Source organism: Schistocerca cancellata, chromosome 3, assembly GCF_023864275.1.
Source record: "Schistocerca cancellata isolate TAMUIC-IGC-003103 chromosome 3, iqSchCanc2.1, whole genome shotgun sequence".
Classification (NCBI taxonomy): Eukaryota; Metazoa; Arthropoda; class Insecta; order Orthoptera; family Acrididae; genus Schistocerca; species Schistocerca cancellata.
This window is the reverse complement of record NC_064628.1, coordinates 608,590,215-608,614,268: the sequence shown is the minus strand read 5'-3', so window position 1 is coordinate 608,614,268 and position 24,054 is coordinate 608,590,215.

Sequence of the window (24,054 nt, the reverse complement as noted above, 5' to 3'; positions counted from 1 at the left end):
ATTATATCTTTTCCTCCATATGCCTCTTTCACATACTCTGCCTACGATTCTTCAAAGGCCCTTTCTTTCGAATGCTTCCAGCATTTTGAAATCTTTTGCCGTTAGGGTCCCAGCTCTTTTAAGAGTTTTGTGAATAAGTAGATTGGTGGTACGGATCAGATTATTTTAGAGCAAAATAGGGTCTATGGGCTACTGTTAATCTCTGTTTGATTTCATAAGATGTGTCGATTGAAGTGACTATCAAACCCAGTTACTTGTACTGCTCACCTGTCTCAAAAAGGTAACTTCCCACAAAAATGTGCTTGTACCAGAGGAATCCAAGTTAGATGAAACTCGTGCTTAGGATTTTGAAAACATAGTTCCCTTGACTTCTCCTAGCGTGTCTTTTCGGCAGCTTCGTATTTTGTTTTCTGCTGATTGAGGTTTAATCCGATGTTCTTGCTAGCCTGTTCAAAGGTGATGAATGTCTCTTCCATTGCTTTTCGGGCTCTTGTAAATATACACTCCTGGAAATGGAAAAAAGAACACATTGACACCGGTGTGTCAGACCCACCATACTTGCTCCGGACACTGCGAGAGGGCAGTACAAGCAATGATCACACGCACGGCACAGCGGACACACCAGGAACCGCGGTGTTGGCCGCCGAATGGCGCTAGCTGCGCAGCATTTGTGCACCGCCGCCGTCAGTGTCAGCCAGTTTGCCGTGGCATACGGAGCTCCATCGCAGTCTTTAACACTGGTAGCATGCCGCGACAGCGTGGGCGTGAACCGTGTGTGCAGTTGACGGACTTTGAGCGAGGGCGTATAGTGGGCATGCGGGAGGCCGGGTGGACGTACCGCCGAATTGCTCAACACGTGGGGCGTGAGGTCTCCACAGTACATCGATGTTGTCGCCAGTGGTCGGCGGAAGGTGCACGTGCCCGTCGACCTGGGACCGGACCGCAGCGACGCACGGCTGCACGCCAAGACCGTAGGATCCTACGCAGTGCCGTAGGGGACCGCACCGCCACTTCCCAGCAAATTAGGGACACTGTTGCTCCTGGGGAATCGGCGAGGACCATTCGCAACCGTCTCCATGAAGCTGGGCTACGGTCCCGCACACCGTTAGGCCGTCTTCCGCTCACGCCCCAACATCGTGCAGCCCGCCTCCAGTGGTGTCGCGACAGGCGTGAATGGAGGGACGAACGGAGACGTGTCGTCTTCAGCGATGAGAGTCGCTTCTGCCTTGGTGCCAATGATGGTCGTATGCGTGTTTGGCGACGTGCAGGTGAGCGCCACAATCAGGACTGCATACGACCGAGGCACACAGGGCCAACACCCGGCATCATGGTGTGGGGAGCGATCTCCTACACTGGCCGTACACCACTGGTGATCGTCGAGGGGACACTGAATAGTGCACGGTACATCCAAACCGTCACCGAACCCATCGTTCTACCATTGCTAGACCGGCAAGGGAACTTGCTGTTCCAACAGGACAATGCACGTCCGCATGTATCCCGTGCCACCCAACGTGCTCTAGAAGGTGTAAGTCAACTACCCTGGCCAGCAAGATCTCCGGATCTGTCCCCCATTGAGCATGTTTGGGACTGGATGAAGCGTCGTCTCACGCGGTCTGCACGTCCAGCACGAACGCTGGTCCAACTGAGGCGCCAGTGGAAATGGCATGGCAAGACGCTCCACAGGACTACATCCAGCATCTCTACGATCGTCTCCATGGGAGAATAGCAGCCTGCATTGCTGCGAAAGGTGGATATACACTGTACTAGTGCCGACATTGTGCATGCTCTGTTGCCTGTGTCTATGTGCCTGTGGTTCTGTCAGTGTGATCATGTGATGTATCTGACCCCAGGAATGTGTCAATAAAGTTTCCCCTTCCTGGGACAATGAATTCACGGTGTTCTTATTTCAATTTCCAGGAGTGTATCTATGTCATCCGCATAAGCGAGTATCTGCACGATTGTGGAAGATGGTACCCCTGTTCAAACGGTTTCTATCTCTCACCGACTTCTCCAGGGCGGCGCCAAAGAGGAGGCTGGTAAGTCCATCTCCTTGCCGTTCACCGTTTTTGATATCTACTGTATCAGACATCAGTCTTCCCGTTCTTACACTTCTTCATATCTTACTTATTGCCATTCTTACTAATCTTACCAACTCTCTTGAGATTCCCAGTTCAGCTAGAACGTGCTGTAATTGATCTGTATCGATATTATTGCACGCTGCTTTAAATTCTATGAAGAGGTGATGCATGCCAGTTCATAATTCGAGCATCTTCTCTAGGATTTGCCATAGTGTATAGATCTGATGTACAGCTGGCTTTCCTGGCAGAAATCCGAAATCGACATTGATAACCCCCCCCCCCCCCCAACCCCCCATATTGCTCTGAATTATTTGGAGGAGACTGCCGAATAGTCGATTGGAGAGTACATTACACCTTAAGTTAAATAATGTGAATCCCCTGTAGTTGTCATATTCCAACTGATCTCCTTTCAAGAATCAATCTTACAAACGTTTTGTAAACTATTTCTTTCGCGGATGAATTGTTTCCTTCAGTGGTCTCCAAATGAATCTCGGCCCGGCATATGCTTTTTTAACAATTCGTTGTATGTCGTCATCACAGTTAATGTTGCCACAGACACTTATTGATAGACATATATTCAAATACTCACACTAGTTTTACAATCGAGTAAACCCACCAGTAGCACTTTTCTTTTTCTTTTAAGAGTCACGACTGGTTTCGGCCTCCAAACCGATTTTGCAATAGTTATTTGTCTGTTGTCGTGACAGTGTACACAGTAGTCCAAGCATTATCGAGAAATGATTGAAGAAATTAGTATTACCTGAAATAATATGAACGTATAAGAAATAAAATGTTAAATAGAGTAATTTTTCATGATAACCGATCCAAGATGGCGAGCGTAGGCAAAAATTTTATACATTTGCAAAAAAACGGTTTTCTTCTTCAGTACGTTGTATGCCTTCAATAAGTGCCTGATTCTCCTGCGCATACTCTCAGTTAACGTCCAACACTATTTTTTTGTATCATCATGAAACCAGACCGATAAGCTTTTCAAGCAAATTAATTTTGAGGGTATGTCTATTTTTCTGGTCTTTCCCTTGGTGATTTCCCCAGGGATTCATATCTGCGCCGTTTCCAGGCCAATCAAGCACTTTTACATTGGTCTCTCAATACTTCCATTACTTTCTTTGCTTTATGGCATGGTGCACCGTCTGGCATGGATATAAATACATTTGCACCGAACCATCCTTGCCTTTGCGGTATTAGTTGGGTTCTTAACTCTTTATTGTACCGTCTGTCTCATAGTTCCTTCTACAATATACAAGGTGTTACGAGTATAAGTGCAGATATTGTGATCATTGTTGTTGTTGTTGTGGTCTTCAGTCCAGAGACTGGTTTGAAGCAGCTCTCCATGCTACTCTATCCGGTGCAAGCTCCTTCATTTCCCAGTACCTACTGCAACCTACATCCTTCTGAATCTGTTTAGTGTATTCATCTTTTAGTCTCCCTCTACGATTTTTATCCTCCTCGCTGCCCTCCAATACTAAATTGGTGATCCCTTGATGCCTCAGAACATGTCCTACCAACCGATCCCTTCTTTTAGTCAAGTTGTGCCACAAATTTCTCTTCTCCCCAATTATATTCAATACTTTATCATTAGTTATGTGATCTACCCATCTAATCTTCAGCATTCTTCTGTAGCACCACATTACGAAAGCTTCTGTTCTCTTCTTGTCTAAACTATTTATCGTCCACGTTTCACTTCCATACATGGCTACACTCCATACAAATACTTTCAGAAATGATTTCCTGACACTTAAATCTATACTCGATGTTAACAAATTTCTGTTCTTCAGAAACGCTTTCCTTCCCATTGCCAGTCTACATTTTATATCCTCTCTACTTCGACCATCATCAGTTATTTTGCTCCCCAAATAGCACAACTCCTTTACTGCTTTAAGTGTCTCATTTCCTAATCTAGTTCCCTCGGCATCACCCGATTTAATTCGACTACATTCCATCATCCTCGTTTTGCTTTTGTTGATATTCATCTTATATCCTCCTTTCAAGACACTGTCCATTCCGTTCATCTGCTCTTCCATGTCCTTTGCTGTCTCTGCCAGAATTACAATGTCATCGGTGAACCTCAAAGTTTTTATTTCTTCTCCATGGATTTTAATTCTTACTTCGAATTTTTCTTTTGTTTCCTTTACTGCTTGCTCGATACACAGATTGAATAACATCGGAGAGAGGCCACAACCCTGTCTCACTCCCTTCCCAACCACTGCTTCCCTTTCATGCTCCTCGATTCTTATAACTGCCATCTGGTTTCTGTACAAATTGTAAATAGCCTTTCGCTCCCTGTATTTTACCCCTGCCACCTTCAGAATTTGAAAGAGAGTATTCCAGTCAACATTGTCAAAAGCTTTCTGTAAGTCTACTAATGCTAGAAACGTAGGTTTGCATTTCCTTAATCCAATTTTCCAAGATAAGTCGTATGGTCAGTATTGCCTCACATGTTCCAACATCTCTAGGGAATGAAAACTGATCTTCCCCGAGGTCGGCTTCTACCAGTTTTTCCATTCGTCTGTAAAGAATTCGCGTTAGTATTTTGCAGCCGTGGCTTATTAAACAGATAGTTCGGTAATTTTCACATCTGTCAACACCTGTTTTCTTTGGGATTGGAATTATTATATTCTTCTTGAAGTCTGAAGGTATTTCGCCAGTCTCATATATCCTGCTCACCAAATGGTAGAGTTTTGTCAGGGCTAGCTCTCCCAAGGCTGTCAGTAGTTATAATGGAATGTTGTCTACTCCTGGGGCCTTGTTTCAACTTAGGTCTTTCAGTGCTCAGTCAAACTCTTCACGCAGTGTCATATCTCCCATTTCATCATCATCTGCCTCCTCTTCCATTTCCATAATATTGTACTCAAGAACAGCGTTGTTGTGGAGACCCTCTATATACTACTTCTACCTTTCTGCTTTCCTTTGTTTTCTTAGCACTGGGTTTCTATCTGATCTCTTGATATTCATGCAAGTGGTTCTCTTTTCTCCAAAGGTCTCTTTAATATTCCTGTACGCAGTATCTATCTTACCCCTAGTGATATACGCCTCAACATCCTTACATTTGTCCTCTAGCCATCACTGCTTAGCCCTTTTGCAATTCCTGTGGATCTCATTTCTGAGACGTTTGTATCCCTTTTTGACTGTTTCACTTACTGTATTTTTGTATTTTCTTCTTTCGTCAATTAAATTCAATATCTCTTCTGTTACCCAAGGATTTCTACTAGCCCTCTTCTTTTTATCTACTTGATCCTCTGCTGACTTCACTATTTCATCTCTTAAAGCTACCCATTCTTCTTCTACTGTATTTCTTTCCCCCATTCCTGTCAATCGTTCCTTTCTTCTTCTATATTTCTTTCCCCCATTCCTGTCAATCGTTCCGTAATGCTCTCCCTGAAACTCTCTACAACCTCTGGTTTAGTCAATTTATCCAGGTCCCATCTCCTTAAATTCCCACCTTTTTGCAGTTTCTTCTGTTTTACTCCACCGTTCATAACCAATAGATTGTGGTCAGAGTCCACATCTGTCCCTGGAAATGTCTTACAATTTAAAACCTGGTTCCTAAATCTCTGTCCGTTATATAATCTGTCTGAAACCTATCAGTATCTCCAGGCTTCTTCCATGTATATAGCCTTCTTCCATGATTCTTGAACCAAGTGTTAGCTATGATTAAGTTATTCTCTGTGCAAAATTCTGCCAGGCGGCTTACTCTTTCATTCCTTACCCGCATTCCAAATTCACCTACTACGTTTCCTTCTCTTCCTTTTCCTACTATCGAATTCCAGTCACACATGACTACTAAATTTTCGTCTCCCTTCACTGTCTGAATAAATTCTTTTATCTAATCATACATTTCATCAATCTCTCCGTCATCTGCAGAGCTAGTTGGCATATAAACTTGTACTACTGTGGTAGGCGTGGGCTTCGTATCTATCTTGGCCACAATAATGCGTTCACTATACTGTTTGTAGTAGCTTACCTGCAACCCTATTTTTTTATTCGTTATTGAACCTACCCCTGCATTACCCTTATTTGATTTTGTATTTATAACCCTGTACTCACCTGACTAGAAATCTTGTTCCTTCTGCCACCGAACTTCACTAATTCCCCCTATATCTAACTTTAACCTATCCATTTCCCTTTTTAAACCTACCTGCCCCATTAAGTTATCTGACATTCCACGCTCCGACCCATAGAACGCCAGTTTTCTTTCTCCTGATAACAACGTCCTCCTGAGTAGTCCCCGTTCGGAGATCCGAATGGCAGACTATTTTACCTCCGGAATATTTTACCCAAGAGGACGCCATCATCATTTAACGATGCAGTAAAGCTGCATGCCCTCGGGAAAAAATTACAGCTGTAGTTTTCCCTTACTTTCATCCCTTCGCAGTACCAGCACAGCAAGCCCGTTTCGTTTAGTGTTAGAAGGCCAGATCAGCCAATCATCCAGACTGTTGCCCCTGCAACTACTGAAAAGGCTGCTGCCCCTCTTCAGGAACCACACGTTTGTCTGGCCTCTCAACAGATACCTCTCCATTGTGGTTGCACCTACGGTACGGCTGTCTGTATCGCCGAGGCACGCAAGCCTCCCCACCAACGGCAAGGTCCATGGTTCATGGGGGGAGGTTGTGATCATTAGTAACTTAATATACTGTATCCTCAGTTCACTGTGTTAGTTGTTTTTTCTCTGCCTCTAACATTGTTCTCACAGACACGTCATATAATTTACTATCTGATATATTCTGCACGGTCGTAACTGCACGACTAAATGGACGACGCTTGTCGGTAAATAATCATAAATGGCTTGCTCTTGCCACACGTACAAGGGGATGCTAACCAACCTACAAGCAAACTACCGTTAATACCTGTAATTATTAGTCTGCAAATGAAGTACATACTGATGTAATGTTGTTCAGTACACTGTCCTCCGTCACCAATAAAAAAAATCTGCATTTAGACTCTGAGAGTTGGCAATACGCTCTTAGGATTTAAAGATTGGCTACAGCGCGCATACACAAGCTCTGGAATCTAAGATATTGTTGTCACGCTTGGCAGCGCACGGATTAACTAGTGGCAATTTGGTAGCCAGTGTCGGGGCCCGCCTGCTGTGGTGCGCACGTGTGTTGGGCGAGGGGTCATCGCCGAGCTGCCGTACTGCCGTGTCCGCCAGCAGCGACTCAGGATTTGGTATTGAGTTAATATTTTTTATAATTTGCAGCGCCCTTATTAATTTAAAGAAAAGGGTCTGTGTATGTGCGTAGCAGCAGACGGTAATTTTGATAATGATAGGTGTTGAATTCTTAAGGGAAACCATTGCTAGGCGAATAGATTAAGTATTGATTTTTGTCATTGATTTCTTTTGTAATTGCCATTTGAACCATCGCTCTATATTTTGCGTGGCGTGTAAAAAACTATATATAAAAAGTTGTAGTGTTTTTAGGGGAGATAAAAAGAAACATTTTTTTAGGTGACAAAACTGCCACATTTGTACCGGTTCCCCACTAGGGGTCCATGAATGTTTTGACGCTAATAACGTACAGAGGAGATCTTACAAAGTTTCATATGATGAATATTGTTTTAGAGATGTTGCAGAAAATGCCATCTGTTTACATTAATACACAGCTAGCATCTGAGTGCTAATGATCGTGCAACACGCATAAAAGAACGAGGTATTTTACGAATCATGTCTCCAACTTCAGCCAAACGTGGAATAATCTCTTCTGGAGTGTCTGCGGCGTCTTGTACACATAATGTTTCTTCTTCACTGACATAAATAAATCGTTAGGAGAGAGGTCGCTGCCCGATTGCTAAATGGACATTCTACAAATTTTTCCGGTATTACTTCACGGAGGAGGATATGGTAATTCCCACTCTCGAGTGTGTTAGGCAGATGATACGGCCCTATCAGACGGTAGCGAATGGTACCGGACCACACATTTATGGTAAATCTCTGCTCATGCTGCAACACACGATTTACCTTAGGATTTTCCAACTCTTAAACATGGCTATTATGGCCGTTGATGACAGCGGCCTCGTCAGTACACAAAACGCATATTTGGAACTCGGCAATGTTTTCAGTTAGGTGTAGATACCACCGGCACTGCTGAAACCAAGGGAAAACTACAGCTGCATTCAGCTCTACTCTTTGGTTAAACGATATCGGCATCCTCTTGAGTAAAATACTGCGCTGATCTCAGGGTGGGGACAACTCAAGAGGGCGTCGTCATCAGGAAAAGCAAAACTGGCATTCTGCAGGTCCGTGTGAAATGCTAGATCCCTTAATCGGGCAGGTAGGATAGAACATTGAAAAAGGGAAATGGATAGGTTTAAGTTAAATATAATAGGAATTAGTAAAATTCGGTGGCAGGTCAGTTCAGCTTTACACAGACAAAATCAGTACAGTAGCAGGTCCAATAATAAACAAGATAATAGGAAGCAGGTATCCTACCTTGAACAGCATAGTGAACGCATTATCGTGGCCAAGACAGACACGAAGCCAACACCATCTATGGTAATATAAGTTCATGTACCAGTTAGTACCACAGATGGTGAATTCCTTGGAAGTGTAATACGAAAAGAAAAAAGAAGAAATTATTCAGCAAGTTAAGGGGAGGAAAATTTAATCGTGATGGGGGAATTGGAATTCGATATTAGGAAGAGGATGTGACGAAAAATATGATGACAATATAGACTGCGGGAATGGAATGAAAAGGAACAGCATGGCAGAATTTTCGCAGCGCTTAGTTTAATAATTTCTGACACTTGATTTAAGAATCATGGAAGAAGTGTGTACGTGGAAGAGACCTGGATACACCCAAAGACTTCAGACTGATTATGTAATGATAAGACAGAGATTTAAGAGCTAAATTTTAAACTGTAAGACGTTTCCAGGGGGCTGATGTGGACTCTGGCCACAAATTATTGGTTATGAATTCTACAGTAAAACTGAAGAAATTGAAAAACAAGGTATTAAAATAAGAAGATGGAATCTGGATAAGCTGAAAGAGCTTCAGAGGGAGCATTAGGCAACGATTGACAACAATAGGAATACAGTTGGATATTGAATGGGTACCTTATAGCGTTGAGAGGATAACTACTGGAGGTATAATGGATCAAATAGGTAAAAAAAGACGAGGCACTGTAGAAGGATATCACAGAAGATACTAGATTTAATTGATGAAAGGATAAAATATAAAAATGCAGCAGATGAAGCCGGAAAAAGGAAACACAGACGTCTAAAAAATATGGTTAATAGGAAGTGCAAAATGGCCAAGTAGAAATGACTAGAAAACAAATGAAAGGTTATAGAAGCATGTATAACTAGGGGAGATATAGATACTACCTATAAAAAGAGCAGTTGCAGAAATGAGAAACAGCTGCTGTATGAACATCAAAAGCCCAGAGGGGGAACCAGCACTAATCAATGATAAGAAAGCTTAAAGTTGAAAGGAGTATACAGAAGGGCTATACGAGGGAAATGAACCTAAAGGCAGTATTTTAGACAGAGATGAGGATTTAGATGAAGATGAGATGGAGATATGATACTGCCAGAAAATTCTGACATACCACTAAAAGACCTAAGTCGAAATAAGGCCCCTGCAGTAGCCGACATTCTCTGAGATCTACTGAGATCACTGAGAGAGTGAGCTATGAGAAAACTATTCCAACTGGTGCACAAGACAGGCAAAATACCCTCAGACTTAAAGAGGAATGTTATAACGCCAGTTCTAAAAAAAGCAGATGCTGGCTGGTATGAATGTCATCAATTTAATAAGCAGTTGTTGCAAAGTACTGACACGAATTATTTACAGAAAAGTAGAGAAAAGCTGGTGGAAGCCAACATAGGGGAAGGTCAATCTGGTTTCCGAAGAAATGTAGGAACATCCGAGGCAATACTAATCCTACAACTTCTCTTAGAAGATACATTACTGGCCATTAAAATTGCTGCACCACGAAGACGACGTGCTACAGACACGAAATTTAACCGACAGGAAGAAGATGCTGTGATATGCAAATGAATAGCTTTCCAGAGCATTCACACAAGGTTGCCGCCGGTGGCGACACCTACAACGTGCTCACATGAGGAAAGTTTCCAACCGATTCCTCATACCGAGCGAGGTGGCGCAGTGGTTAGCACACTGGACTCGCATTCGGGAGGACGACGGTTCAATCCCGTCTCCAGCCATCCTGATTTAGGTTTTCCGTGATTTACCTAAATCGTTTCAGGCAAATGCCGGGATGGTTCCTTTGAAAGGGCACGGCCGATTTCCTTCCCAATCCTTCCCTAACCTGAGCTTGGGCTCCGTCTCTAATGACCTCGTTGTCGACGGGACGTTAAACACTAACCACCACCACCACCACTACCGATTCCTCATACACATTGCTGCACGCGTTGATCGAGATCCAGTGACTGTTAGCAGAATATGGAATCGGTGGGTTCAGGAAGGTAATACGGAACGCCGCGCTGGATCCCAACGGCCTCGTATCACTAGCAGTCGAGATGACAGGCATCTTACCCGCATGGCTGTAACGGATCGTGCAGCCATGTCTCGATCCCTGAGTCAACCGATGGGGACGTTTGCAAGACAACAACCGTCTGCCCGAACAGTTCGACAACGTTTGCAGCAGCACGAACTATCAGCTCGGAGACCATGGCTGCGGTTACCCTTGACGCTGCATCACAGACAGGAGCGTCTGCGATGGTATTACTCAACGACGAACCTGAGTGCACGAATGGCAAAAAGTCATTTTTTCATATGAATCCAGGTTCTGTTTACAGCATCATAATGGTCGCCTCCGTGTTTGGCGACATCGCGGTGAACGCACATTGGAAGCGTGTATTCGACATCGCCATACCGGCGTATCACCCGACGTGATGGTATGGGGTGCCATTGGTTACTCGTCTCGGTCACCTCTTGTTCGCACTGACGGCACTTTGAACAGTGGACGTTACATTTCAGATGTATTACGACCCTTCATTCGATCCCTGCGAAACCCTACATTTCTGCAGGATAATGCACGACCGCATGTTGCAGGTCCTGTACGAGCCTTTCTGGATACAGAAAATGTTCGACTGCTGCCCTGGCCAGCACATTCTCCAGATCTCTGCCAGTCACTACTGTTGATGAACTGTGGTATCGTGTTGAAGCTGCATGAGCAGCTGTACCTGTACAAGCCATCCAAGCTCTGTTTCACTCAATGTCCAGGCGTATCAAGGCCGTTATTACGGCCAGAGGTGGTTGTTCTGAGTACTAATTTCTCAGGATCTATGAAGCTAGCAGGGGTAAAATAAAACAAGCGAAAAGTTATTTACAACTGTAGCAGACACCAGAAAGCAGGAAGGGGAGAAGTGTTGAGAAGCGAATGTGACAGAGTTGTAGCCTATTCCTGTTGTTATTCAATCTGTACATGGACAAAGCAGTAAAGGAAACAAAAAAAAAAATTATGAAGGAATCTAAGTTCAAGGAGAAAAAAATAGAAACTTTGAATTTTGATTTCGATATTGTAATCCTGTCACTGACAGCAAAGGACTTGGAAGAGCACTTGAACAGAATTGACTATGTATTAAAAAGAGGAAATAAGATGAACATTAATAAAAACATAAGAAGCGTTATAGAATGTAATAGAATTAAATCAGGAGATGCTGAGGGAATTACATTAACAAATGAGACACTAGAAGTAGTAGATGAGTTCAGCTATTTGGATAGTAAAATAACTGATGATGGGTAAAGTAGAGAGAATGTAAGATGTAAACGGTAAGTTTAAGAAAATCGTTTCTGAAGAAGAGGAGTGTGTTAACAATATACATGAATTTAAATGTTTAGAAATATTTTGTGGGGACATTCATCTGGAGTGTAGACTTGTACAGGAATGAAAAGTGGATGACAAGTAGTTCAGACAATAAGAATAAAAGTCATACAATGAAGGCTTTCACGACCGAATGTTTCAGCTGCCGAGAATTCTTCTGCATTGTATGATCGTGGTCCATGGAACTCTTCTATCCCTGACGTTTCGTCCAAAGCTACGTTGGACATCTTCGGAGGTGCTCCTGGTTCTGCTGAGTCTTGCCGACTGACGGGTAGGACGTGAATACACGGTTGCAGGAACATAAAAGACTTTGCCAACTAGGGAAAACAGACAAGGCAGCCGTGGCGGAACATGCTCTTCAGTCGGGTGATCACGTAGTGAAATTTTCGGAAACTGAAATTTTATGTACTATGACGAACTATTATCCACCTCTATATAGGGAAGCAATCGAAATGTATAAAAAAGGGGAAGATTTTAACAGAAAAGAAGAAGCTATGAAACTCAGCGATATATGGACAGTGGCGCTACAGAGTCAATGAGTTTTTATCTTTGACGTACTATGATCGATGGATATATTTTATCCTTGACAAGATTTATCTCTGCTATCACGTGAAATCCATACCACGCCCACTTTCCACGGTACTTAGTCCATTTTTCGACGTCACACTCGTCAGTCGGCAAGACTCAGCACAACCAAAGCACCTCCGAAGATGTCCAACGTAGCTTTGATCGAAACTTCAGGGATAGAAGAGTTCCATGGACCACGGCTGTACAACCCGGAGAATAAAAATTTTTGAAATGTGGCGTTACAAAAGAATGTCGAAGATTATATGGGTAGAATGCCTAACTAATGAGGGGAGACGTCAAGGAACCACCAATTTAGTATTGGAGGAAAGTGTAGCGGGTAAAAATTGTAGAGGGATACGAAACGACAAGTACACTAAGTAGGGGCACTGAAGTAGTTATTCGGAGATGAAAAGGCTCGCAGAAGTAGTGTGGAGACTTATGTCCTTATCTCCTGTAATAACTTGAAATTTGTGTTCATCGTTCTTTTACACCCACTACGGCGTCTGTAACTGACTTCAATTTTAAATCCTACCACATTCAATATTATTCATATGATGTAGAAACCATTATTCCACTACAGAGCGGAGAAACCTCATTTCAGACGATTCAATTTGTCTTAATTGATCAGAAGTTAGAATGTAGTTTTCTGATCCGTACAACAATAACATTGTATAATTTAAGTAGCATTTTCTTCCAAATGCTACGTTTAACGTTCCTCGCATTTTGCCAGAGAAATGTCAAAATATGAAAATTGAGTTTCTTCCGGCGTATAACAGATTCAAACATAATATGAGAATGCATCCAGTTGACATCTTCGGGAACCACCTATATTTGGACATGTCAACTCCCCGTTATTTTCAAGGCACAAATTTAAAGAGAGAGTGGTAAGCAAGGAAATTTAAAAATTAAAATTTGCAAATGACAGGCTGTTCAACGGTTGAAATAATGGCGGTTGTCGAAAATATCAGAGACAGCGTTGCTTTGAATTGTTTGAACAAATGCCCAAATATTTCGCCCTTCATGAAAACATCGTCTGATATTTTATACTTACGATGATACCACTGATTATTAAATGTGTGTGTGTGAATTCCTAAGGGATCAAACTGCTGAGGTCATCGGTCACTAACAGATAATTAAATTCACTTTGTGTATACCTCTAATTATTTTAATTTTTGCTCTTATTGGTTTTAGTCTTCTAAACGCTATCACTTTCATTGTATCTGTGGAGTTCGTCATGCCATACGTACCAGCAACCTGGCTAAATGTATCTACTGCTGTCTGTATTTCATTTTCAGCGTTGCCCACTATGACATGGAGGTCAACAAACAGGTGAGTTGTAAAATTTGCATTATTAATAATGAAAGTGTCGTTTTCTGTTCGTAGCCGAATCTTCACGGCTGCGTGTGTATAAATATTAAAAAGTGTGATTGAAAGAAGACACCGTTTTCAGACTCTGTAGCTAACATTTGGTGGAACTGATTCACGTTTCAGAGGATGACTCCTTATTCAGGTACAGGGTCTGAACGTCTGATATGAAATGCACTGAACTTCTAGTGCTGTCCATAATACCAGCAGGTTTGGTTCCCCATTTCAAATACATTCTTGTAGTCTGTGTACCAACAGTGAGTGGGTAAGTTAAACTAGCTCCTTGTTTTGGTTAGCAGTGTGAATAATAATACATTCTGAAGCCACGTTTGCCGCCTAAATTTGTATATCACTAATAAGTTCGAGTCGTTTATTAATTATTTTGTATTATATTTTATAATAGTAATTTAGGAAACCTATTAATCTATAATTTGTACGTATTACACTACTAGCCATTAAAATTGCTACACCACGGGGATGACGTGCTACAGACGCGAAATTTAACCGACAGGAAGAAGATGCTCATATGCAAATGATTAGCTTTTCAGAGCATTCACACAAGGTTGGCGCATGAGGAAAGTTTCCAACCGATTTCTCATACACAAACAGCAGTTGACCGGCATTGCCTGGTGAAACGTTGTGATGCCTCGTGTAAGGAGGAGAAATGCTTTCCATGACGTTTCCGACTTTGATAAAGGTCGGATTGTAGCCTATCGCGATTGCGGTTTATCGTATCGCCACATTGCTGCTCGCGTTGGTCGATATCCAATGACTGTTAGCAGAATATGAAATCGGTGGGTTCAGAAAGGTAATACGGAACGCGGTGCTGGAACCCAACGGCTTCGTATCAGTAGCAGTCGAGATAACAGGCATCTTATCCGCATGGCTGTAACGGATCGTGCAGCCACGTCTCGATCCCTGAGTCAACAGATGGGGACGTTTGCAAGACAACGATCATCTGCACGAACAGTTCGACGACGTTTGCAGCAGCATGGACTATCAACTCGGACACCATGGCGGTAGTTACCCTTCACGCTGCATCACAGACAGAAGCGCCTGCGATGGTGTACTCAACGACGAACCTGGGTGCACGAATGGCAGAACGTCATTTTTTCGTATGAATCCAGGTTCTGTTTACAGCATCATGATGGTCGCATCCACATTTGGCGACATCGCTATTGGTTACATGATGGGCTGATGGTTACACGTCTCTGTCACCTCTTGCTCGCATTGACGGCAGTTTAAACAGTGGACGTTACATTTCAGATGTGTTACTACCCGTGGCTCTACCCTTCATTCGATCCCTGCGAAACCCTACATTTCAGCATGATAATGCACGACCGCATGTTGCAGGTCCTGAGCGGGCCTTTCTGGATACAGAAAATGTTCGACTGCTGCCCTGGCCAACACATTCTCCAAATCTCTCACTAATAGAAAACGTCTGGTCAATGGTGGCCGAGCAACTGGCTCGTCACAATACGCCAGTCACTACTCTTGATGAACTGTGGTATCGTGTTGAAGCTGCATGGGCAGTTGTACCTGTACACGGCATCCAAGCTCTGTTTCACTCAATGCCCAGGCGTATCAAGGCCGTTATTATAGCCAGAGGTGGTTGTTCTGGGTACTAATTTCTCAGGATCTATGCACCCAAATTGCGTGATAATGTAATCACATGTCAGTTCTAGTATAATATATTTGTCCAATGAATACCCGTTTATCATCTGCGTTTCTTCCTGGTGTAGCAGTTTTAATGGCCAGTAGTGAACTTATCGTATACAGTAGTTATATCACAGCTTTATTCTACTCTTTTGCTATGTATCGAGTTCCCAACAGGTATTTATAAAGTTTAGAAGGCTCTGTGGAACATTGTGTGGTATATATTTGATTAGTTCCATTACCAGTAGACCCCAAATTCTTTTACAGAACCGAACACCCATGTATAAAGGATCTTCAAATGTGTGTTAAGTATTTGACGTTCCGCATGTAAGGTAGAAAACGTTTGGAAAAGGTTTGAACCCATGTTTAACGTTTATCGGAAGTCGTTAAGTGTTCTCATCATGAAACACTGTCTGAATATATCTGGGTAAAATGCGAAAAGCTAGTAATTCTCTCATCTCAATATTTATGACGTCGTATCTCCTGGACAGTGCGTCGAACAGCGATGTAATTTTTGAGGTACATTCAGTGATACTGTCTGTAAAGTGTGCTGAGAATAGATTTAGCACCACGGAAGTAATAAATTAAAACATTATGTCTATGCTGCAGTTTTACTGCATGAACAGTGAAAATTTAGTTAACGATAAACTTTTTTCTTTCATTACTTAGAAGGGGAGGTTTGTAAAATTTGAAATTATGCATAAAAGTTTTTGGAGTCGCTAAGTGCTCTCATTTTCAAATACTGTATGAATGAAGTCCAGGCGTTTTCGCGCCATCAGTTACGCTCTCTCAAGACAAACAGGCAGCCTCTAACAATAATACTTATGGTACTGTGTTGAGAGTATACCGCTTAATGAGGTGATGACAGCACTTTATATTTTTAAATTCTGTCAATAAATACGCTTAATATTGAAAACCAATTTTTTTTGCTCCTGGAATCCTCAAGATAGGCAAATGACACTGGAACTGGGTTCCGGGATGGTCGCTTAGTAATTTAGACTGATAATGTTTAGTTTTTCGTATCTCTAACGGTCTGGTTTAGTTCCTTTATTGAGTGGGGGTCCACAGTGCTAATTACAACTACTTCTATATTGTTTGTTCTTCGTTCAAAAAAATGGTTCAAATGGCTCTGAGCACTATGGGACTCAACTGCTGTGGTCATAAGTCCCCTAGAACTTAGAACTACTTAAACCTAACTAACCTAAGGACATCACACACATCCATGCCCGAGGCAGGATTCGAACCTGCGACCGTAGCGGTTCCAGACTGTAGCGCCTTTAACCGCTCGGCCACTCCGGCCGGCTGTTCTTCGTTACTTGTGTTTAATGACTGGAAATAATTTGGTGATTCGGACTGTGATATTACATTCAGGAGTACTGTAACCCCGTCTTATATGCTTAAATGTGTCCCTATGTATGCTTTATTTTGGCTTCCATACAAACCATACTCTATATTGCTAACGTGTCGGTCCCAGCTACTCCTTTGAATTCTGCACGCTTCTTTCTTTACGAGAGATAATCTCATTTTGTACTATCTACTGTAATTTGTCTCATTCGATGACAATGATCCATTTAATCCATTATTAGTATCTCTACTTGATCTTTCGAGATTCTCAGCTCTCTTTTGGAATAGCCCTAATGCTAATTCTAAACGATTCTTCCCTCATATGATTTCCTATAGGATTTGAGTGATACTTCTGGTTAATAGATTCTTGTACAAATGTCTTATTCTGTGTTCCTGAGGCAAGTACACTGTGGTTCTCAAATCTATAGTAATGTTAGTGCACCCCTTGTCACTTACAGTAAATTGGTTGTAATTCTAATCTCGGTAAATACATGACGATTTTGGCTTACAAACAAAGTTTTACATCGTATAGAAATGTAAAATTGGACAAAGAAAAATCTATCATGTAAAAGCAACATATGCGTAAAACGTATGATTCTTTCACAGCTTTGTTTTCTTTTTTGAGTCACCGGTCTTCTGACCGCACCCTGCCTCTCTAACCCATGTTAATTTAGGCAAGTATTTGACCCATTTCTGAAAAAACTATTTGATGCAGGACCTTAATATTTTTACTGTATTTTACATGATGCTAATAGAGTCAACTGTACTAAAATCTACTTTATCCATTTTATAGTTTTTAAGGAATATTATTTAAATTTATTGCCAAAAATATTAAGTTTTTTCTGCAGAAAATATTTTTTTGTGAACTTCCTAATGGGGGAATATAAATGAATGTAGTACCAGAGGTGGCTTTTTATGTTATGCAGAGTCTCTAAAAATTTCATTCATTTATCTATAATAGTTTCTGATATAATGGTTCATATGTACCGAAAATTTTAGTTTGCGGGAAATTGACTTTAAAGAAAAAACCTTTGAAATTTGTTACTTACAGTTAATTAAAACTGTCCTGCTGCATATGATGGCCCTTCTTTGGCCTCTAGCAGGTCTTGCAGCTTCTTTTTCACCTTCCTGAATGTCTGGCTTGCTTTCTTGGCCATATTAGATGCAGACCTGTCTGCATCGGCTGTCCCCATTTTATCGCAATGTTGGAACCCAGTGATCATATTTTCACCAGGATTAATTCTCAGCTTTTTCAGTACCCAACACTTTCCAATATTACCACACTTGAATGTAAAAACAGCATCATGAACTCCTAGTTTCATTGTTTGCATGCCTACAAATACAGTTTTAGGAAGGCGGTTCCAAATTATGCTGTTGAAACATTCATTTGGTTTCTGTGTCTGCCCATGCAGACATCTCCTTAGAAGGAGACACTATCCATGACATGGCTTATCATCAGTAGAGGACTTATGGAAGAGTATGGTCCAAACATCTTTCTTCATTGCCTCCAGATTTTCTTTATTTCTCCTAATTGCCTGCCCATAGTATGCCCGCAAGTTTTCTATTTCAGTTATAGTTAACCAACCCTGTCCGGTCAACAATATTAAATCTTCTAATTTTTTTCCTCTCATATCAACAGTTAGTTTTCTCAACCTTGTTCCCAAACGTTTTTGAACATGACCTACACATTCTGTTTTGCTAATAATGGCATCTCCATATGGCTTAGAGTTCACCACATTGTTGTATGCCTTACTGTTACTATCGCCCAAATATTTGGTGTACCTCTTGTTTCTACAGAGCGTTGAAATATTTGTTGTACTCCATGAACTTCCATACCACCCGTTGTTCCTCTAAAATTAGCCACACAGTTGTGTTCTTTATGTTAATTGACTTTACAACATTTGCAACATTTAGACATTATTTCCACATCTAACACTTTACGGTGTCTACACTCTTGGAAGTCACTACTCCATTCAGAGAAGCATGTCCTCTTTTCTGCAAACTTCCATCAAGTGCAACTGCAATATCCGAACATCCATCATTTTCTTCCACTGCTTCCCTAGCAGCCAGTTTCATGTTTTCCTCACTGACCTCACTCACAGCTTTCTCTAATATTGCAGTCAGTTTTGCAAATTTATTTGGTGGTTGATGTAAGTCCATCACTGAACAAAATGTTCTTCCTGCAACCATGCCTTTGCCAATGGCTCGTAAGGCATAAACTAATCTAGTATTGATTTTATAAGGGCCACTTGCATCTGGTTTTGAAGAACTCATAAATGAAATCCCAGCTGAGCACTTAGTGCAAATTAAATCCAAAGCAATTGCTAGGCCTTTTCTCCCACTGGCACTCTCACAAATTTTTACACTCTGTGGTTCACCACACTGTCTACATTGTACAAATTTAGAAATTACGTCTGATAATATTCTCAGATTTATGATAATGTTGCTGCAACCCTTGTCACTTACAGTAAATTCGTTGTAACTCTCTTGAAATGGTGAGAACTTCTTTGATGATGCACTTGTTGAAGAATTACAATTAGAAACATCGTAGCCAGTCGACTTAACCTCTTGTACAGAAAGATTTCTAAACTTATTTCCTCTAAATTGTCGTTTCTTGAAAATGCCTTTACGTTTCGTCATCTTCAATAAAATCAACAAACCACACGTAAACAAGCACTACAGACGTAAGTATAACAACTACTCGCAATCACGCTTGAACAAAACTAGCCACGTGTTTGAAAGCGTGTTGGATATAATTGGAAGGAGAAACAGCATTGGTCATATTTTTGTTTTGTTTTATTATCCGCAAAATCGATTTTCGGTTACTTAGTGACCATCCTCAGTGCTGTAAGATACAATTAAAATTGGTAGGCACTGGTATCAACAAGCTTAGAGCGATCACATCAGCGGATCTTATCACTCATATCAATTTTAATCCCACTCCTGAACCTTTCTTTTATTTGTACCTTTGCTTCTTCGCTGTATAGGCCGAACAGCAGAGATGGAAGACTACATCCCTGAATTACACCCTTTTTAATTTGAGTACTACGATCTTGATCTTCCAGCCTTATAGTTCCCACTGAATTCTTGTTGATATGTTTTGTCTGTTACCCGCATATTTTCATGCATTTGCAATCGTTTTTAATTCGGGTACTTCATTCTTGGTCTTCTAGTGTTATTATTCCCTCTTGATTCTTGTATGTCCTGTGTATTACCCGCCTTTACCTACAGCTTATCCCTATTTTTCTCAGAATTTCGAACATCTTGATTTTTCTTCCGAAAGTCTCATGGTTTATAACCAGTCTCGTACATCGTATACACCAGTGTGAATAGTCGTTTTGTTGGCACTTCCCCCAATGATTTTAGAAATTCGGAAGGAATGATTCTAATATTAAATACCCTCTCTCTCTTCTGTCGACTCCTGTCTCTATCGAATTATCAGACAAGTCTTCCCACTCATAGATGCCTTCAGTGTACTCTTTGCACGTATCCGCTCTCTCCTCTGCATTTAACAGTGGAATTACCATTGCAGTCTTAATGTTACCACTCTTGCTTTTAATTTCACAGAAGGTTGTTTGGCACTTCTACATGCTGAGTGAGTCGTTTCGACAATCATTTCTTTTTCGATTTCTTCACATTTTTCATACAGCCATTTCGCCTTAGCTTCCCCACACTTTCTATTTATTTCATCCTAAGTGACTTGTATTTCTGTATTTCAGAATTCCCCGCAAAATTTTGTACTTCTGTCTTTCGTCGATCAACCACAGTATTGCTTTGTTACCCATGGTTTCTTCACAGTTACCTTCCTAGTCCTATGTACCCTTTTAACTTATGTGATAGTACTTTTTAGAGACTCCTTCCTCTCTCTGAACTGCCTACTGAGCTATTAATTGTCATATTATCCATAACCTCAAAGAACTTCAAGCAAATCTCTATATACCTTAGTACTTCCGTATCCCATTTCTTTGCGCATTGATTCTGCCTGGCGAGTCTTTCAAAGGTTAGCCCACTCTTCATCATCACTAAATTGTGATGTGAATCTATATCTTCTCCTGGGGAGGCCTTACAGTCCAATATATGATTTGGAAATCTCTACCTGACTGTGATGTAATGTAACTGGAATCTTTCAGTTTCTGCCGAACTTTCCCAAGTATACCCCCTCCTCTTGTGATTTTTGAGCAATTAGTTAATTAATAGCTAGAGCGTATTGCTAAACCCAATTAGTATTTATATTCTCTCATTCCTTCTACCAAACCCATACTCACCCGTAATCCTTTCTACTACTCCTTTCCCTACAACCGCATCCCGGTCTCTATACTTGTCTGACCAGAAATCCATCCGCTAGTTCACTGACCCCAACTGCCATAGCTTCCCTACTACGCTCAAGATTCTGACATTCCATGCCCCGACTCACAATCCCAAAATATAAGTGAAAATTACGCATCGGGTTTCTCATTTAGGAATACCGTTTGAATGTAATTTGATTGCAAAAAAGTTCATGTTAGGCATCATGTAAGGAGGAGTAACGTCTTCCGCAAGGTGTTGGGATCTTACAGCGGCAAAATCGTGGCCTATTAAGACTGCAGTTTATCGTTCCGTGGCACTGCCGGTCGTGTTGGTAGGATCCAGTGATTGTCATGCGAGGACTATAATCATCGCCATGCAGAATTTCAAAAGTTGCACGCAACTAGCGCCCGAGGGGAAATACATGTGGGTCGCTCGGACGAAAAGATTCGTATAGCCACATCAAATACATTGTTCGCATAGCCGGTAATCTGGACTGCAGCCGCCACATTTATGACGTGTTAAAGCCAGTGACTGTGATTTGTCTTTGAGACTGCCGAGACGATGTTTGCCGTTGCCCTGGCAAATACGTTCTCCAGACTTCTCACCCACTGGAGAAATCTGCTCGTTGGTTGGCGACAACCAGTCTGCAGCTCCTATAAATGATGAACATTGACGCAGAGTTGGTGCAGCGGTGAGTGACTCACCGGTATACGTAATCTAAGAGTAGTTCGACTCGACAGCCAACCAGATTAAAGCCGTTGGTTCTGCGAGAGATGGAGGTTCAGTGTACTAAATTTCATGCCCTCTGTACACCGAAATTAGCTACAAGTGTAATCATGTAGCCTTCTTACTATGTATGCTATTGTATGAAGACAAGTCGCTGTTTAATGTTACCAAAAATCTCTAGACGTTCGTAACGCATTTGCTTAAAATTTTTGCCCGACAACCTAAGAAACCGTTGGACGGGCATAGAGGACATGTTGCTAGCAAAAACCTTGCAAAGTGCTTGACCGCCTTACTTCAAACTTTGGCGTGATACTGTAATATACATTTGGACGGACATAGGCTACATACTTTTTCTAAACAACGTCGTACTTCATTAAAAATGACTGCGAAAAAGAAAATGCTGTGCAGTGAAAATGTGTGGTTTCATTTGCTTCGTCGTAGTCATTTTTAGCTACAATGGCAGGGCATTTAAGCCATTAGAGTAATTCTTTCTGCTTATACACACACCAAAAATGTTTTGCATCACCACGATTCCGAGAGTTCCGGAACCTGTACAGAAAATTGGAATAGAGATCAACAAAAAATCACTATCTCCCTTTTTATTGCTCGTGAAAACAACAAATTCCATGTTGTACCACCATCTAGCGAGACCTTCAGAGTTGGTGGTCCAGATTGCTGTACACACTGGTACCTCTGATACCCACTAGCACGTCCTCCTGCATTGATGTATGCCTGTATTCGTCATGGCATACTGTCCACAAGTTTATCAAGGCACTGTTGGTCCAGATTGTCCCACTCCTCAACGGCGATTCGGCGTAGATCCTTCAGAGTGGTTGGTGGGTCACGTCGTCTATAAACAGCCCTTTTCAATCCATCCCTGGCATGTTCGATAGAGTTCATGCCTGGAGCACATGCTGGCAATTCTAGTCGAGCGATGTCGTTATCCTGAAGGAAGTCATTTACAGAATGTACACGATGGGGGCGCGAATTGTCGTCCATGAAGACGAATGCCTCCTCAATATGTTGCCAATAAGGTTGCACTATCAGTAGGAGGATGGCATTCACGTATCGTACAGCCGTTACGGCGTACGTCGACCCCACATAATGCCACCCCAAAACAACAGGGAACCTCCACCTTGCTGCACTCGCTAGACAATGTGCCTAAGGTGTTCAGCCTGACCGGATTGCCTCCAAACACGTTTCCGACGATTGTCTGGTTGAAGGCATATGCGACACTCGTCGGTGAAGAGAACGTGATGCCAGTCCTGATTGGTCCATTCGGCATGTTGTTGGGCCCATCTGTACCGCGCTGCATGGGGTCGTGGTTGGCAAAGTTGGGCCTCGCCATGGACGTCGGAAGTGAAGTTGCGCATCATGGAGCCTACTACGCACAGTTTGGGTCGTAACTCGACGTACTGTGCCTGCACGAAAAGTATTAATCAACATGGTGGAGATGCTGTCAGGCTTCATCTGAGCCATAATCCGTAGATATCTGTCATCCACTGCAGCAGACCTTTGGCGGTATGAGCGAGGCATGTCATCGACAGTTCCTGTCTCCCTGTATCTCCTCCATGTCAGAACAACATCGCTTTGGTTCACTCCGAGACGCCTGGACACTTCCCTTGTTGAGAGCCCTTCCTGGCACAAAGTAACAACGCGGACGCGATCAAACCGCGGTATTGACCGTCTAGGCATTGGTGAACTATAGACAGCACGAGTCGTGTACCTCCTTCCTGGCGGAATGACTGGAATTGATCGGCTGTCGGACCCCCTCCGTCTAATAGGCGCTGCTCATTCATGGTTGTTTACATCTTTGGGCGGGTTTAGTGACATCTCTGAACAGTCAAAGGGACTGTGTCTGATACAATATCCACAGTCAACGTCTATCTTCAGGAGTTCTGGGAACTGGGACGACGCAAAACTTTTTTTGTTGTGTGTATATAGTTTAAAAAAATGGTTGTATACACAGCTGTGTTGTTTTGTTTTCTTTCTCTCAGTCGATTTTAGGAGAAATCAGGAAAGATGTATTTATACTTACCGGCTTATGATTAGAATACTACAGCGGGATCTAAATAATCTGAAACTTTGTAAGCCTACCCATCCGCAGATTAAAACTACGCGAAATTCATCGAAGCTACTATCGTCACAGATCCAGTAGCAGGAGAGGTCTCTCATATTCTATACACTAATGATCGCAACTGATTTGCCCATTCATTTTATG